Genomic DNA, 16,107 nt, shown 5'->3' with positions numbered 1-16,107 from the left:
TGCTCATTCTATGGAGGTTGGACTTTTTGGGATCTGAGACCCCCTAATCACCAGGTAAGTTACTATAGAAGATCACCCTACACTAAATATCCAATACAAACTAAGCAGGAGTAGGGTTTTACACGCCAAGCGGACCGAACCTGGGTAAAGGACCTTGCCGGTGTTGATCGCTAGCTCCTCTCTTGACGCCGTCTCTCTCTCTCCCCACCGAACGATCAAGGGACTCCTCGAGTTTCCCATAGGTGTCGGTTTTCCGACATATTTGGCGTGCCAGGTAGGGGGTGGAGGTCGCGTTGATCCGACCTAGCTATGAGCACACCAGTTCCTATTCATCGCTATGGCCACAAAGAGGAGGGGTTCTCCGGCAACGGACACACCGCGCCCAATGCTCCTGCCCTGGCGCGGGCAGGCGAGGCTGCGGGCGTAGGACAAGGAGGCGGAGGTCCCGGACTTCCGCAAAACTTTGGAGAGCAGACCCGGACGAGTGGTATCGTCCGCGACCACGGCGACCATCCACATGCCGAGACGTCGAAGGATGCAGCTGCGTAGCCCACGGGCGGCACCACTACTTCAAAGGATGTCAGGACATCCTTGGAGACAACGACACGGACGGACCCACCGCGACCTTCCAAGGGTGCGTGCGACGGACTGCGCGAGAACGGCGGCGAGTCGCCGCCCATGTGAAGGACTACGGGACCTCGCTCCCAAGATTCACAGGGCCGTAACGCATGCTCTGCGACTGGCTAGGGCGGCGCGCCACCACGGTACCAAGGGGGTGCTCCTTTTAACGTAATTAGAAGTAAGAGCCCCTCACGGTCTTTGCACATATCGCCACTGCTAACACTGGCAGAAGCCCTGAAGTGAGCTCAACTACTCTTGGAATTTTCTCCAACGACCGATGGGCTCGAGGAGTGGAGGGCTACAATCTAGAGTCTTGTCGCCCTTGCCAACGGGGATGGGCCTCAATAGGCAGGGACGTCGAGATGGCCCTCCAGCAAACGTGCCCACGACCACTCCGAGAAGACTGGAGCTGCCACCGCCATGCTACACTCTCCCCCACGCCGGCGGCAAAGGGTTATCGTCTCTGATGATTAGACTGGGTCCTCCGACCCATGGACCTGATGCGACCAACATGATGTCCTTCACGAGCGGTGCAAGGAGGACGCGCGTACTCTCATCGAGCTGCGACGGGAGACGCGCCGTCAGTCAAACAGACGCGCAGGAGCCGCTGTAGACGCTCTCGCATCAAGGTATCCTGGCGACTTGCCTTAGGAGGTGGGCTGCCCAGCATTCACCCGCGAGTTGTGGCAGGTCCAGTGGCCCAGTTCCCGTAGCTTCAAGCCAGAAATCCTGGAGAAGTACGATGGCAAGACATACCCGCCCGAGTTCCTAAGCTCTACACCATCGCGGTGCATGCTGTTGGGGGCCGGGATGACAAGATACCGGCCAATTACTTCTCGTTGGTGCTCAAGCCCAATGTCAGGTCAGGGTTGATGCATCTACCCAAGAACTCCGTTTCCTCCGGGAAGGGGTTGTCCCAGGACTTCGTTGGCGCCTTCACGGGCGGCCATCGGGCCCCTGGCATGGAGAGCGAATTGCACATCATCCCCCAGAAGGAGGGTGAGACTCTGCGCAAGTACATCCAGAGATTAAGCCGCATACAACACAACATCCCAGACGTTCACCCAGCCGTAGTCATCAGCGTGTTCCATCAAAACATGCAAAACCGGAAGATCCGTGAGGAGCTCCCGATGGACAAGGTCCGCGATGTCGCCGAGCTTTACGCCCTGGCGGACAAGTGCGCTCGAGCGGAAGAGGGGAGGAGGCTTCCTGGCGAAGATGCCAGTGCAGAGGCCGACTCCGAAGACGAAGACACCGACGCCCCCACGAGGAAGGGGAAGCAGCGCAACAAGAAGAGAAGGGGCAAAGCCGTGTTTGCTGTCGAGATATCCGGTAGTGGCGATGCCTCCAAGAAGGCGAAGGCCGAGACTTCCGGCAAAGATGCTGCCGGATGTGGCTCTTGCCAAGCCTTGGTAGCCACTGACAAGCCAGAGGTCTCCGACGCCTAGTACTACAAGATCCACCACATCAAGGGTCATGACCTCCAGCACTGCCAGCAAGTTGAACAACTTGTCGAGAAGCAGAGAGCGGAGTACCAGAGATGCGACAAGGAAAAGGGCCAAGATGGTGGCGAAGGATCAGGCAGGAAGAAGGGCGGCCAATGGGGTCCCCCGAGCAAGTTCAAGAACAAGAAGCAGAAACCCGCGCCAGCACAGGAAATAAAGGAGGAAGATGAGGATGAAGACTGCCCAGACGACGACTCCAGTGACCATGAGTTCCAAAAGGCAACATATATGATGTCCCTCGATGGAGGGGCATCGCTTCACTCTTCCCACAGCCAACTGAAGAAGTGGGTGCGTGAGGTGAGCGCGGTGGAGCCCTCCATCACCACTCGTAGGCCCTTGAAGTGGTCACACACGCCGATCAACTTCGATTCAGAGGATCATCCAGACCCCATTACGGCAGTAGGATGTTTGCCATTGTTGGTTTCCCCAATGATCCGCAACCTCAAGGTGATGAAGATGTTGGCAGATGGCGGGTTAGGTCTAAACCTCATCTCCCCCGACGTGATCTGGAGGTTGCATATTCCCGACGAAGATCTCGAGGAAACAGGAGCGTTCCAAGGGATCAACCTAGGGAAGATTCAACCAAAGGGGAAGGTCACACTGCCGGTGACCTTCAACAGCGACCAGAACTACCGGACGGAGAAGATCGTCTTCGACGTTGCTGACAATCCGTTTGCATACAACGGGATCCTCGAGCGCCCTGCACTCGCTAAGTTCATGGCGGTTCCCACTACGCCTACAACACCCTGAAGATGCGCAGGCCGGTCAGCGTCATCGTCATCAACGCCGACAAGAAGGACGCACTCGTGTGCACCAACCACCTCTACTGGGGGACGGTGGCAGCACCTGCCGCCAAGACACCGTCCCCTGGTGAGAGGAATCCCGGCAAGAGGGCGTCCCGCGCTGATCCCGGCAAGCACGTTTCTCCGGAGTACCTCGCTGCCGTTGAAGACGCACCGGAAAGCTCTACTGCCCGGAAGAAGAAGTCCAAGGCTGCCCCACCAGAGACCAAGAAGCTACCCGCCTGAGAGGATGGCACGGGTGGAACTTTCACCATAAGTTCCGCCCTTGACATCAAATAGGAAAGCACGCTCATCGCCTTCCTGCGGGCGAATCTCGATTTCTTTGCATGGCAACCATCAGATATCCCCGATGTTCCCAAGAAGGTGATTGAGCACCACCTTGCTGTCTGGCCCCACGTGTGTCCGGTCAAGCAGAAAGTGAGGAAGCAATCCTTGGAGCGGTAGGAATTCATCACCGAGGAAATAAAAGTTAGAAGTAGCGAGACTCGTCAAAGGAGTCATCCATCCCACGTGGTTGGCCAATCCGGTTGTAGTGCGCAAGGCGAACAGGAAGTGGCGGCTCTGTATCGACTTTACCAATGTCAATAAAGCTTGCCTGAAAGACCCTTTTCCCTTGCCGCGCATCAACCAGATTGTCGACTCCACCGCTGGCTGTGACCTGCTGTCCTTCCTTGATGCCTATTCGGGGTATCACCAGATTTACATGGCCGAGGAAGATGAAGAGAAAACTGCTTTCATCACCCCTTGTGGCACGTACTTCTTTGTACGCATTCCCTTCAGGGTGAAGAATGCTGGCTCCACCTTTGCAAGAGTGATCCAGATTGGTTTTAAGCCCCAACTCGACAGGAACCTAGAAGCCTACATGGATGATATAGTGGTCAAAACCAAAGAAAGTTCAATTCTCATGCAATATCTAGAGGAGACATTTGCCAACCTACACAAGATTAACCTCAAGCTCAACCCCGAAAAGTGCGTCTTCGTTGTTCCATCCGGCAAGCTTCTCTGGTTCTTCGTCTCTCAACGCGGGATCGAAGCTAACCCCTACAAGATCAAGGCCATTCAAAAAATCGAGGCACCGAAGCGCGTCAAGGATGTGCGACGCCTTGCTGGCTGTGTAGATGCCCTGAGCAGGTTCATCTCCAAGTCAGGCAAATGCGCCCCTGCCTTTCTTAAAAATCTTGAAGAAGGTGGGGTCAATGGACTGGACCGCCGAGGCGGAAACAACGCTACAAAACCTGAAGCGGTACCTTTCCTCTGCGCCAATCCTGGTAGCACCCAAAACACAAGAACCGCTGCTCCTGTACCTAGTAGCAACCAACCAAGTTGTTAGCGTTGCTCTGGTGGCCCAGAGGGAAGACGACGAAGAAACACCGGCAAAGGCAACACCACCCGATGAGGAAGCAGCACACCGTCAACCAAAGAGCCCCGACAAAATCCGGGGGCAGTCATGAGGAACCCGCACCAACAGGCGGGCTATTGCAGAAAAAGAGGATGGTGCAGCGCCCGGTCTATTTCGTCAGTTCTCTCTTGTAGGGGCAGATCGAGATACTCCGGGGTGCAAAAACTGCTTTTCGGTCGTCTCATGGCCTCGAGGAAGCTGCACCACTACTTCCAAGCACACGAGATCACTGTCGTCACCCGCTTTCCGCTGCAAAGGGTTTTGTGGAACCCCGATGCAACTAGCAGAATTGTGGAGTGGGCGTTGGAGTTATCCAGCTTCGGCCTCAAATTCGAAAGCACATCAACCATCCAAAGCAGGGCTTTGGCGGAGTTCATTGCCGAATGGACCCCAACACCAGACGAGGAAATACCAGAATCAACCCTCCAGGGCAAGGAGTCCAACCAGGAGTCCAACCAGGGGCAAGGAGTCTAACCAGGAGTCCAAGCAGGGTTACTTTGATGGAGCGTTCTCACTGCAAGGTGCTCAAGCCGGCGTACTGCTGGTTGCACCTACTGGAGAAAACCTCAAGTACGTAATACAAATGTACTTTCCCCTGGAGAAGTCCACCAACAACATTGCTGAGTACGACGGGCTGATTGCCGGCCTCAGGATCGCGGCAGATCTGGGGATCAGGAAGCTCATCATCAGGGGAGACTTCCAATTGGTAGTCCGACAGGTCAACAAGGACTACCAGAGCGCGTTGATGAAATCTTACGTGAAGGAAGTGAGGAAGTTGGAAGAGCGCTTCGATGGTCTACAGGAGGAGCATGTCCCTCGTGCCGAAAACACCACCGTCGACGACCTGTCGAAGCTCGCAGCCCTTAAGTTACCTGTGGAACCGGGAACTTTCGTGCTACGACTAACTCAACCTTCCGTATCACCATCCACCAAGCCGGAAAACAGGAGGAAGCTAAGCTCCGACAAGTACTTTCCAGCAGACCAACCAAGGGACCCCGACAAGGATCTTGCTGAAAAGGAAGCTACCGGTGGAGATATAGAGCCTGACGGGAAAGACACCATCCCGGCAGAGGAGATGCCTTTAGTCCTTGCTGTCGAGCCTCAGGCTCCGGCATGGGCACAAGACATAGTCCGGTACCTCCAGACTGGGGACCTGCCTGAAGGACAGGAAGAAGCGGAAAGAGTAGCCCGTTAGTCCAGCATGTACCAATTCGTGGATGATGCCCTATACAGAAGGCGACTGAACAACATGAAACTGAAGTGCATTCCCCAAGAGGAAGGGCTGGAGCTGTTGGCCTAGATACATGGGGGTATATGTTGCTCCCACATAGGGTCAAGAGCCCTTGTCGGCAAGGCATTCCAACAAGGCTTCTTATGGCCCACAACCCTCCAGGATGCGATTGCACTAGTAACCAAGTGTGAAGCGTGCTAGTTCCATTCGAGGAAGCTTCATCAGCCAGCTCAAGCTCTCCAGACGATCCCTCTCTCCTGGCAATTCTCGGTCTGGGGCTCGATATTCTCGGCCTTTCCCCCGCACTATCGGGGGCTTTGAGTACTTGTACGCCGCAATCAACAAGTTCACAAAGTGGCCAGAGGTGGAGCCGGTGAGGAGGGTGACCGCCCAATCAGCCGTCAAGTTCTTCAAAGGAATTGTCTGCCGTTTCGGGGTCCCGAACAGGGTCATCATGGACAATGGCACCCAGTTCACAAGCCGCGCCTTCATGCACTACGCCCAAGACCTCGGCAGCAAAATATGCTTCGCTTCTGTTGCCATCCTAGGAGTAATGGCCAAGCTCAAAGAGCAAATGCCGAGGTACTTCGGAGGCCGGGAGCTGCCCGCGTGGAGACTGAAGATGGCACACCGGTGAGCAACTCCTGGAACGTTGAACATCTTTGAAAGTTCTACCCGTAGGGAGAGGTCAGCGGGCCTCGCGGTGGCCACCTTTTGTACAAGTCTTGCCGAAGTTGCATGTAATCCTTTGTACATAGCTAGGCGAAGAACCTGCACATAGTTGAATAAAGTGTAGCATTCCGCATCATCATGTAGATTTCCATGTTAGATCATAAACATGCATAATATAAGTTTTTGTGTAACGCCTGAGCTAATAGACTACCGAGGTCCTGACACATATTTTCTCTTCTTTCTTTTTCTTAAAAGACAGATGCAACCACGCTCACAAGTTTGCCGGGAGGTGGGGACATAGTGGGGACGCCCACAACGGCAAAAAGGACAAGGATGATCTACCCAAGACATAAAGAAGAACCTTGGCCTAAAGATAAGTTGCGGAAATTTCAAGTAAGTCTTCGGGCAGACACAACCCTCCCCTTTACGTGTCACCGACACATTTTTGTATGCAAAACTTGTGCGCGAGGGAACTCCACCGCAAGCCTCCTAAACGTTGTCTCGGAGCGTGCTCGATAACTTCAGAGGCCCACCTCGCGTGCCTCTTCAGCTTAGAGAGCGTGGTCGACAACCTATGGGAAAATCCAGAGGGAAGCAAGGCACCTTGCCGGTAGTGACGACTCCAGCAAGAGCGACCCCTCATGAGCGTTTGCAGCAAAGCCAATTGAGCTGGCGAACCCTCGACGGAACACAAGGATGAACCATGCAAAAAGTGCAAGGGAGGAAAGTAATACTCATGAAAGAACATTTTAGTATATTATAGTACTGACAACATGAAACAAGATACATCAGCTCTCGGTTGATAATAGCAGCAGCAGAAGAACTAATCCCCGCGCTGGCCTTGCACCCTCTTGATCTGGTCCACCTTGTCCATGATTGGCATGACCAGGTTCTCGAGTTCCTTAAGGTTCACCTCTTTTGGCAGATGCCCTAGGGTGAGGTCAATATCGGGATTCTTGTACGCCAACTCGGTGAGGACCTTGAGGAGGGCGCCCCAGCACAAACTTCGAGACTTGTTCGCTAGGCGCGCCGCCTCACCGGCTCAAATCTGCTTCAAAGCATTGATCACACTTTCGAAGAACAGGGTTAGCTTGACGCTTAAAGACACCTCCGGGTCCGGAGAATAAGCGAAGCCCTAGAGATCCATAGAAGATAGCTGCGTGACGATCCCTTCCGCGGCGTTAACAAGAAGCTCAGTCCACAACTCCACGTCGCGCGTATAGCCCTTGCAAGCGGCGGAGGCGGCCTCGAGCTGCTTCATCACGTCAAGGAGTTTTGAGCCAAGACCTCCTCGCGGGCCTTGCTTTCTTCAAGAGCCCACTCCAAAGGAGCCAGTTTATCATGCAAGGTGGCAAGGGAGGCGTTGGCGGAGCAGAGTTGAGCACTCTTGTCGGAAACGGTAGCTTGGGTCTACATCAAGTTGGAGCGAGCCTGCTCTCTCTCTAATGTGAGGGAAGAGATCTTCTTGCCGAATCCTTCAAGATCCTCTTCCACCTTCTTCAACTTGCCAGCAAGCTCATCCCGGGCAGCCTTAGCGCCGGCAGCCTTGTCGGCAACCTCCTACAACTCGCTCGCGTGCTCCAAAGCCTGGGCGGCAAGGGCGTCCTTATGCTGATCTATGAGCTCTTGGGTATGCCGCGCCACGAGCTTCTCAACTTCTTCGTCCTTGGTACGGAGCCTGCCATTGAGCGCCTTCTCGTGATCGGCAAGTTCCTCCTCATGGGACTCAAGGCTGATCTGAAGCGCATTAAGGCGGGCATATTCGTTGGAGATACGGCGCCGAGCCTCTTCCCCCTCCTTCCGGATGTCAGACGACTTCAAGAGGAGCTCGTCCTGCTCGGCTCTCAGCTTTTCGTGATCCACCTTCAACCCCTGGTGAGCCTTAGAGAAGTGGGCCCGCGCCTCCTCGAAGCGTTTCTCGAAGGCTGCCTCTGCTGCCTCGATAAATGCTGCCCGGGAGTCCAATTTCTCCTTTCGAGCCTGATAAAGGGCATGGAGCTGGCTAACATTGTCCCTCATGGACTTGAAGAGCTGCTCTTCGTTGAGCTTCCCGCCGCAGGCCTTCGATCCTTCCACGATCTCGAGCCCCACAGTGGTGGAGACTTCTGTGTCGAAGGTCTCCCCCTCCATGTCTATCCTGGTGTGGCACACCCATAGCGGATTGATGTACCGACCCTCGCCGACACGAACATACTCGCTGGCTAGTGGGGGCCCACACATACGAGGTTGGTCGCCGCTAGCATCCTCACTGGCTGGCGGAGGCCCTAGTGTGAGAGGCTGGTTGCCACCAACATCCTCGCTGACAAGAGGGGGATCCTCATCCAGCGCTTCCCCCACGCCTTCGATGGCAGGAGAATCACCGGCGCGCGCCCCGGGTCCCTCGGCGAACTCCTCTATTGGTTCCTAGGTGGCCCGATGCCGCGCCTGTGCAGCAGACTCGCTCATGGCAACCTCATTGGCCTGAGCGTCCGCGTCCCGCGCGGTCTCCTCGATAATGGAGTCTACTTTCATCTCCTTTGCCGAGGAGAAGCCTGGGGTACAAGATAAAGAAAAAGACGATCAGAACGAGGCGGACATCCGAGAAGACAAGAGGAAAAACTTCCAGACGTCCTTTGCCGGGACACTCACCCTCATCAACTGGTGAGGGGCAGCTGTCCCCTCTCTGACAACATCGGTTGCCGGGGGCTCTTCCTGGGGCGTCGCGGGCCTCATCGACTCCCGCTGGGGGCTCTGCCAGGGGCTGGAAACCGGAGCGGTGGAAGCTGCCGGCGGCGCCTGTGAGGCGCTCGTCGAAGGATCGTTGCCTGCCGACAGCTTGGCCCTCTTTGCCATCCTCTGGGACAACGTCTCTGTGTCCCTGAGAATAAGCACCGACACCTGATGAGTAAAAGAACAAGGCGAGGGGTTCGAAGAGGGGAAAAAGTCGAACACTTACTCTTCCTCCCCCCCGAGATGATGGCCGAGAAATCAAAATCCATGTCCTCCTCGGCATCCGCCGCAGGTGACGCGGCTCTGGGACGCTTGGCGGGCGCGACAGGTGGAGTTTGCTGGACGAGGATGTTGGAGCTGGCATGTCGAAGCACTCGCCTAGGCCTCCGGCGGTCTAGAGGCTCCTCCTCCTCCTCTACGTCGGGCGCCCATCCCTCCGAAGGCCCCCCGGTCGCCGAGCTACTAGGCTCTCCAGCGAGCTTCTCCTCCAGCAGCGCCTCTTCGTCGGGCGGTTCCTCGTCATAGAAGCCAACGCTCCCCGCTGCCTTGGCAAGGGCCCGCTCCCCGGCCAGGCTGGCGATGTACGCCACCTCCTCATCGGTGGTCTCGCGGACGAGGCCGGTCTCTTCTCTGATGGGCTTCTCCGACAAGCAGTCAAAGAAGGACAAGACATCCTCCTCCTTGGGCTCGATCCAAGTCGTAACCACGCAATGAGCATTACACTCTGGCATCATTGTCATGAGTGAGCTTAAGGCAGAATTGTTTCACAAGGGTAGGACACCATGCAGCAGCCGAGGCCTCGTGCCTGACTTGAACAGCTTATGGCAAATGAAGGCATGCCCCATCACCATTAGTTTGTTGTTCAAACCAGCCCACAATCGCATGATGTCCGCGGCATTCCCAAAGGTTGAGGTTGTCCTTCCTCCCCTATTCTGGAGGGGGTGATGCGCCTGCGGATAAAATCGGCACCCACCATCTCTATCGCCAACCCTGCGGCCCTGAGACGCAGGATCCTGTTAACGGCAACAGTAAGCTTCTTATCATCTGGATCGAGGTCGCTCCAATGCTTGTCGCGGGAGTCGATCTTGGCGGTCCTGTGCTCGCAGAAGGGCAGATACTTCTCCTCGCGAATGCAAGACCACTTCCGGTGCCATTCTTCCCACTTCTCTCGAAGGGCCCCATCCAGATACATCTCCTTGCACCCAGTCCTTAGAATCCAAGTGATGGAGCCTGAAAGAGCATCCCCTCCTTGGATGCGGGAAATGAAATAGTGGTGGAGGAGGGCGGTGTTGGGGGTGATCCCGACAAAATTCTCGCAGAGATGCACTAATATAGACATGCATGTCACCGCATTCGGCGTGAAATCCAGTAGGTGGAAGCCGTAGGTGTGCATGATGTCGATGAAGAACTCGGAGAAGGGCGGACAAAGCCCGCAATAAAAGTAATCGACGAAGAAGGGATACTTGTCTGCAGCACCGCCGACTTCTCCCGGGGTGACATGGGTGGCCAGATGCGCCTTCGTCTTGGCCGCCCACATGTGCTGATAGCGCTCCTTCAGGAAGAACGCATCGGGCCCCGGGGGAAAATAGGCGAGCTCCTTCCGCATCTTTGCCAACTCCTTCTCGGCGACGACAGGTTTCCCCTTCTTGCCTTTTACTTCCTTAGGCGCCATGGCAACGGCAGAAGCTGCGGCCGTCCGTAGCGCGGCCTCGAGAGCAAAGGTGGAGGTGGGGAGGGAACTTCAGCTAGAAGAGGGAGGCGGCGGCGGTTTGAAGATTGAAAAGAACTTGGAAGAGACGAATGGCTTGTGCGCTTGCATTTTCCCTTCTTATGTGAAGAAGGGTGGACGCATCGGTTGACCCTTGCATACCCAACCAACAGCTCAGCACGCGCGTGGCCACCTTGGACGCTGCGCACACGCCTCCCCACTTCGCGCGTTCAATGTGCGACGTGGGGAAAAACCGTTTGCAACGGCTCCAAAACTACAGAGTCCCCTGCCTTGGAAGCCCATGCACTACTTTGGGCCTAGCCCAGCAACGCCCCGCGCGCGTGCGTGGCCCAGGCCTGGGGGCTCCTGTCGGTGTACTAGAGACTTGGGTCCCTTGTGCCCTAGACTTGTGCACGGGCACTAGCAACGCCTCCGGCAGCAGCACACGAGGAAGGTCGGTGGGAACACAAACCAAGACTCATCGAGGCCACGCCCCCTCTCTCCGAGGGCGTGGAGTACGAGGGATCCACATGCAAGGCCCCAGCCAGCCCTCCTTCCCAGGAAGATTCGTGAAGCCCCAACAAGCCCTCTTTGCCGGGAAGACTCCCGAAGACTAGCAAGAATCCGACAAGCCTCCCTTGTCGGGAAAACTTACAAAGACTCGCGAGATCCACGGCAAGCCCTCCTTGTCGGGAAAGTGTTCAAGCCCCTGGAAGTCCCACCTTGCCGGGAAGATAACCAAGTAATCAACAAGGACGCCAGGCCAGCAGGCCCTTTCCGCTCGCCAGGTGTCCTCCCCTGTTTCTACCACAATCCGATCGCTCTAGCGCATCCTTCATGCGCCAGCACAAGGTGCAGGTGTCGATTCACATAGGTACGTGTCGCTACCACCTCGCGGTAGGTCAGGGGTCAGACAAGGCATTTAGTGCCCCTAACACCACCGTAAAAGAAGAGCGGTGAACATTATTCACTGTACAACCCGTGAGCACACTGTTGGTGGCCCCGTTGCCTATAAAGGGTGGCCCAAGGCTCATTCTCGGGAGGTTGGACTTTTTGGGATATGAGACCCCCCTAATCTCCAGCTAAGTTACTATAGCAAATCACCCTACAGTAAACATCCAATACAAACTAAGCAGGAGTAGGGTTTTACGCGCCAATCGGCCCGAACCTGGGTGAAGGACCTTGCTGGTGTTGATCGCTAGCTCCGCTCTCGACGCCGTCCCTGTCTCTCCCCGCCGAACGATCAAGGGAATCCTCGAGTTTCCCATAGGTGTTGGTTTCCCGACACACTAATTTTGCTAATTGGGAGCATAAGATGAAAATGCAAATTGTTGGCTTTAATCCTCATGTTTGGGGTGCTATTCATGTTGGTGTGCAAGGTAACTTATTTGGAGAAGGGAGTGAACCAGATCGTGATGCGACAGCTGAGGAACTGAAGATGTTGCAACTCGATGCTCAAGCCTACGACATCATCTTGAATTGTCTATGCCCCGAAGAATTCAACAAAATCAGCCGCCTCGAGAATGTAAAAGAAATTTGGGATACTTTGATCGATATGCACGAAGGTACTGATTCTGTTAGAGAATCTAAGTTGGATGTGCTTCAAAGTCAACTTGACAACTTCAAGATGAAGGGTGGTGAAGGTGTCGGTGAAATGTACTCTAGGTAGCTCTCATCACCAATGAGATTGCCGGCTTAGGAAACGAAGAGATGACCGACAAATTCATCATCAAGAAGATACTTAGAGCTCTTGATGGAAAGTATGACACCGTGTGCACATTGATCCAAATGATGCCAAACTACACAGATCTCAAGCGAACTGAAGTCACTGGTAGGATTGTTGCTCATGAGATGTCACTCAAGGACAAAGATCAGCTACACAACAAGTCAAGCGATGCTTACAAAGCTTCATGTGATTCTCCCACTACTTCAAAAACAATCTTGTCACTGATGAAGAGATAAGCCTCATGGTGAGAAAATTCAAAAAGTTCTACAAGAATAGAGGCAAAGAGAGAAGCTCAAGATCAAGACATGATGAAAAGCGTTCGTCCTATCGTGACCGAAACTGCTACAATTGTGGGAAGCCTGGACACTACTCCGATGAGTGCTTGGCTCCCTACAAACATAGATAAGAGTCACCTCGAAGACGAAGCTCAAGGGATGAGTCACCTCGCAGAGAGAGAAGGAGTAGAGAAGATCGTTAAGAACGAAGGGACTCATGGAGAGTCAAAGAATCGGAGAAAAAGGACAAATACACCAAGAGCAGCTCAAGAACAAGACATCAAGCTCATGTTGGCGAATGGGTTTCTGACTCCGTGTCTGACAACCAATCTGAGAGAAGCTATCACTCCAACTCCGACTATAGTCAAGATGAAGGTGTTGCGGGCATTGCACTTGTTTCCTCCAACTCTTACGACTTATTTGACTCACCAAATGAGGGGTCGGAAACTGCTTCATGGCTAAAGGCCCCAAGGTATCACATCCCGATTATCTTGATTTTGATAGTGATGAGGACGACTTGTTAGGAGATGATGACAGGCTCTTTGATAAAACTAGTGATTGCAATGAAAATGAACTTGTTAATTATCATGCTAGTCAAGAGAAATCGAGTGATGATGATAAGAAAGATATTGAACGACAAACTCAAGAATTAAATACTCTTAAGTTAGCTCATGAAACTACTTTAGAGGATCATAGAGAGCTTGCAAGAACTCACGAGAAGCTACGCTTCGAGAAGCTCAATTTGGAGCGAGAGCATGACTTCGTAAAAGTGATCAATGATGATCTTCTAAAGAAGAGTTCTTCTTATCTATCAAACGATTACTCTTGTCTAATTTTGTCCCACAAGTTAAACCTAAGAACACCAATAACAAAGGCAAGAAATTTCTTCATCTAGTAACAACAATCCTAAAGCTTAATATAATGTTAATGCTAGTAGCTCTCTTGATTCCACTAATGATTCTCTTAGCCAAGTCACACTTAAGCAAGAAAACGATTTATTGAGGATTATAGAGAGAGGTGTCTTCAAGAGTCTTGCCGAAAGGAAGCAATTTGAGGAAATTGTGCGCAAGTAAGGAGGACATCGGAAGAAACAAAGTGTTGGCTACTTCAACGTCAACAGAGATGATTGGGAAGAAGGACCATATCCCATTCCTAAATTTGTTCCGCAGGAGGAGAAGTATGATCCTACTCCCCCCAATGAAAGAAGCTCACAAAATGGCATTACACGGCCACAAGGGAAAGGGAAAGCTTCAAGATGACATTGACTTATATGAAGAAGAACCCCAAGTCAAGGTCAATTGGATTCCCATGGACTCTACTAGCACTACCTCATCTAGTGCTACCACAACTCCAAGGATTCCCAACAAGTTGATGTGGATCCCCAAGAGGAAGAACTAGAAAGTTCTTGAGGGGTGACTCCGCCAATGAAATTCACTCTTATTCATTTTGGCAAGAACTATATGCAATCAACCTCAACCATATGCATTAGCTCAAGAAGTCACATACTCCCTCAAAGGTAAGCAAGGAACAAGGTAACTAATGCATCTTTGGACATCATCCCATGTGTGTTTCACTCCATGTCCATAGATATTCTTGCACATGTCCCTTTTTCTTCGGGACTAACCCACGTAGGTGAAAAGAGTAAGAAACAACAAGGATTGCTCCAAATTCAAGAAGATCTTCATCAACATTGAGCATCCACCACTACTTCACCTACTTGATGTCCTCTACGACAAAAACCAAGGTTAGTTTATTCCTCTATCGATGCATTGAAGATTGGGGTCTCATGTGCCCCATACTTGTGCACGGGCGCCTGCAACCCCTTTGACGGCAAGGCACGACGAAGGCTGATAGGAAGGTTACCCCCAAGCTCACCAAGGCCATACCCCTCCAAGGGTGTGACGAACGAGTCTAAGCTACAAGGCCCCGACAAGCCTTCCTTGTCGGGAAGACAGACAAGGCCCCGGCAAGCCTTCCTTGCCGGGAAGACACACAAGGCCCCGGCAAGCCTCCCTTGCCGGGAAGGCAGACCAGGCCACTAGCGAGGGTACCAGCCCGACAAGCCCCTTTCGCCCGGGAGGTGTTCCCTCTTGCCATTGTGCCACCGACTACCACAGCGCCATCACATCCCTCATGCGCCACCACAACATCAAAGTGTCCAAACACCTGGGTACGTGTCGATACCATCCTAATGCAGGTCAGGAGACCGACGAAGCATTTACTGCCCCTGACACCGCGGTAGATGGATAACAGTGAACCCTGTTCACAATGTAGCTCGTGAACCCACTGTTGAGCACTGTTTGTGACCCCTTTGACTATAAAAGAAGGCCCAAGGCTTAGTTCTAAGGGGTTAGACACTTTGGGCATTGGCCAGTAAGAAATCACTGTAGCAAGTAATCCTACAGAGAACAGCTAATACAACAAGCAATGCAGGAGTAGGGTTTTACGCACTAAGCGGCCCGAACCTGGGTAAAAATGTTCCCGGTGCTGATCACTAGCTCCGCCCTTGGGCACTCACCCCTCTCCCTGCCAAACGATCAAGGGATCTGTGGAGGGTCCCATAGGTGTCCTTCCCGACATCTGTGGCGCGCCAGGTAGGGGGTGAGAGCATTTGTCGGTGCTGATCGCTAGCTCTGTGCTGGATTTTTACAAGTTGAGCACACCGCCGCAGTTCCTGGAAGCGGGACACATCGATGTTGACTCCACTCTGCTATGGCCTCCTAGCACGTGTGTGGGCGCGCTGCTGTGCCAGCGCAGGCCAAGGAAGCGGAGACCCCAAGTATGATGCCATCATGCTGATGCACCACTCCAGGACACTACGTTGCTATCGAGGGTGTGCCTGGGCTCTTCGGCGAGGCCTTCGACACATACTCCGTCAGACGCACCTCTGCGGAGTGATGCATAGCCGCCGAGGATGCGCCAACAGGTGCAGAAGCCCTGGCACACACTCCAGTAGAAACATTTTCTCCCCTCGAAGTGTCGCGTCGCTGCTGAAGATGTGTTCGGGGGCTCCGTCACCATGGCCCGACAAAAGAGAAAAAAGGAGTCACACCCAGGCAAACCCCTTTCCTACGCAATGGTCAAAGGCTACCGACAAGAACCTTGCCAGCGAGGAGATTGCCCGGGGGGGGGGGGGGGTGTAACATTCGGCTTGCCGGGGATCTGAGGCCCCGACAAAAGGTTTAGACGTCGCGAGAAGAAGTGCCTTCTAGAGATAAGTGGAAAAAACTCTAGACGAGATTTTTGAGTAGATAGATTGTTTCCCTTCCAGAGATCCCAATCTTTGTGTGAGAAATCTGCATGCAGAGGAACCTTGCTAGGATTAGTGCACCTTGGTTCTATTTCGAACTCGTTCAATGACCTGAATGGCCACAGAGCGCCTTCACACTGTTTCGAACTTGCTCAACAGACCAAGCGGCTACGCAACTCCTTATTTCGCCTCGAGCCACGCTCACCAT

This window comes from Hordeum vulgare, chromosome 1H, assembly GCF_904849725.1.
Source record: "Hordeum vulgare subsp. vulgare chromosome 1H, MorexV3_pseudomolecules_assembly, whole genome shotgun sequence".
NCBI classification, from domain to species: Eukaryota; Viridiplantae; Streptophyta; class Magnoliopsida; order Poales; family Poaceae; genus Hordeum; species Hordeum vulgare.
This window is presented reverse-complemented; position numbering follows the sequence as displayed.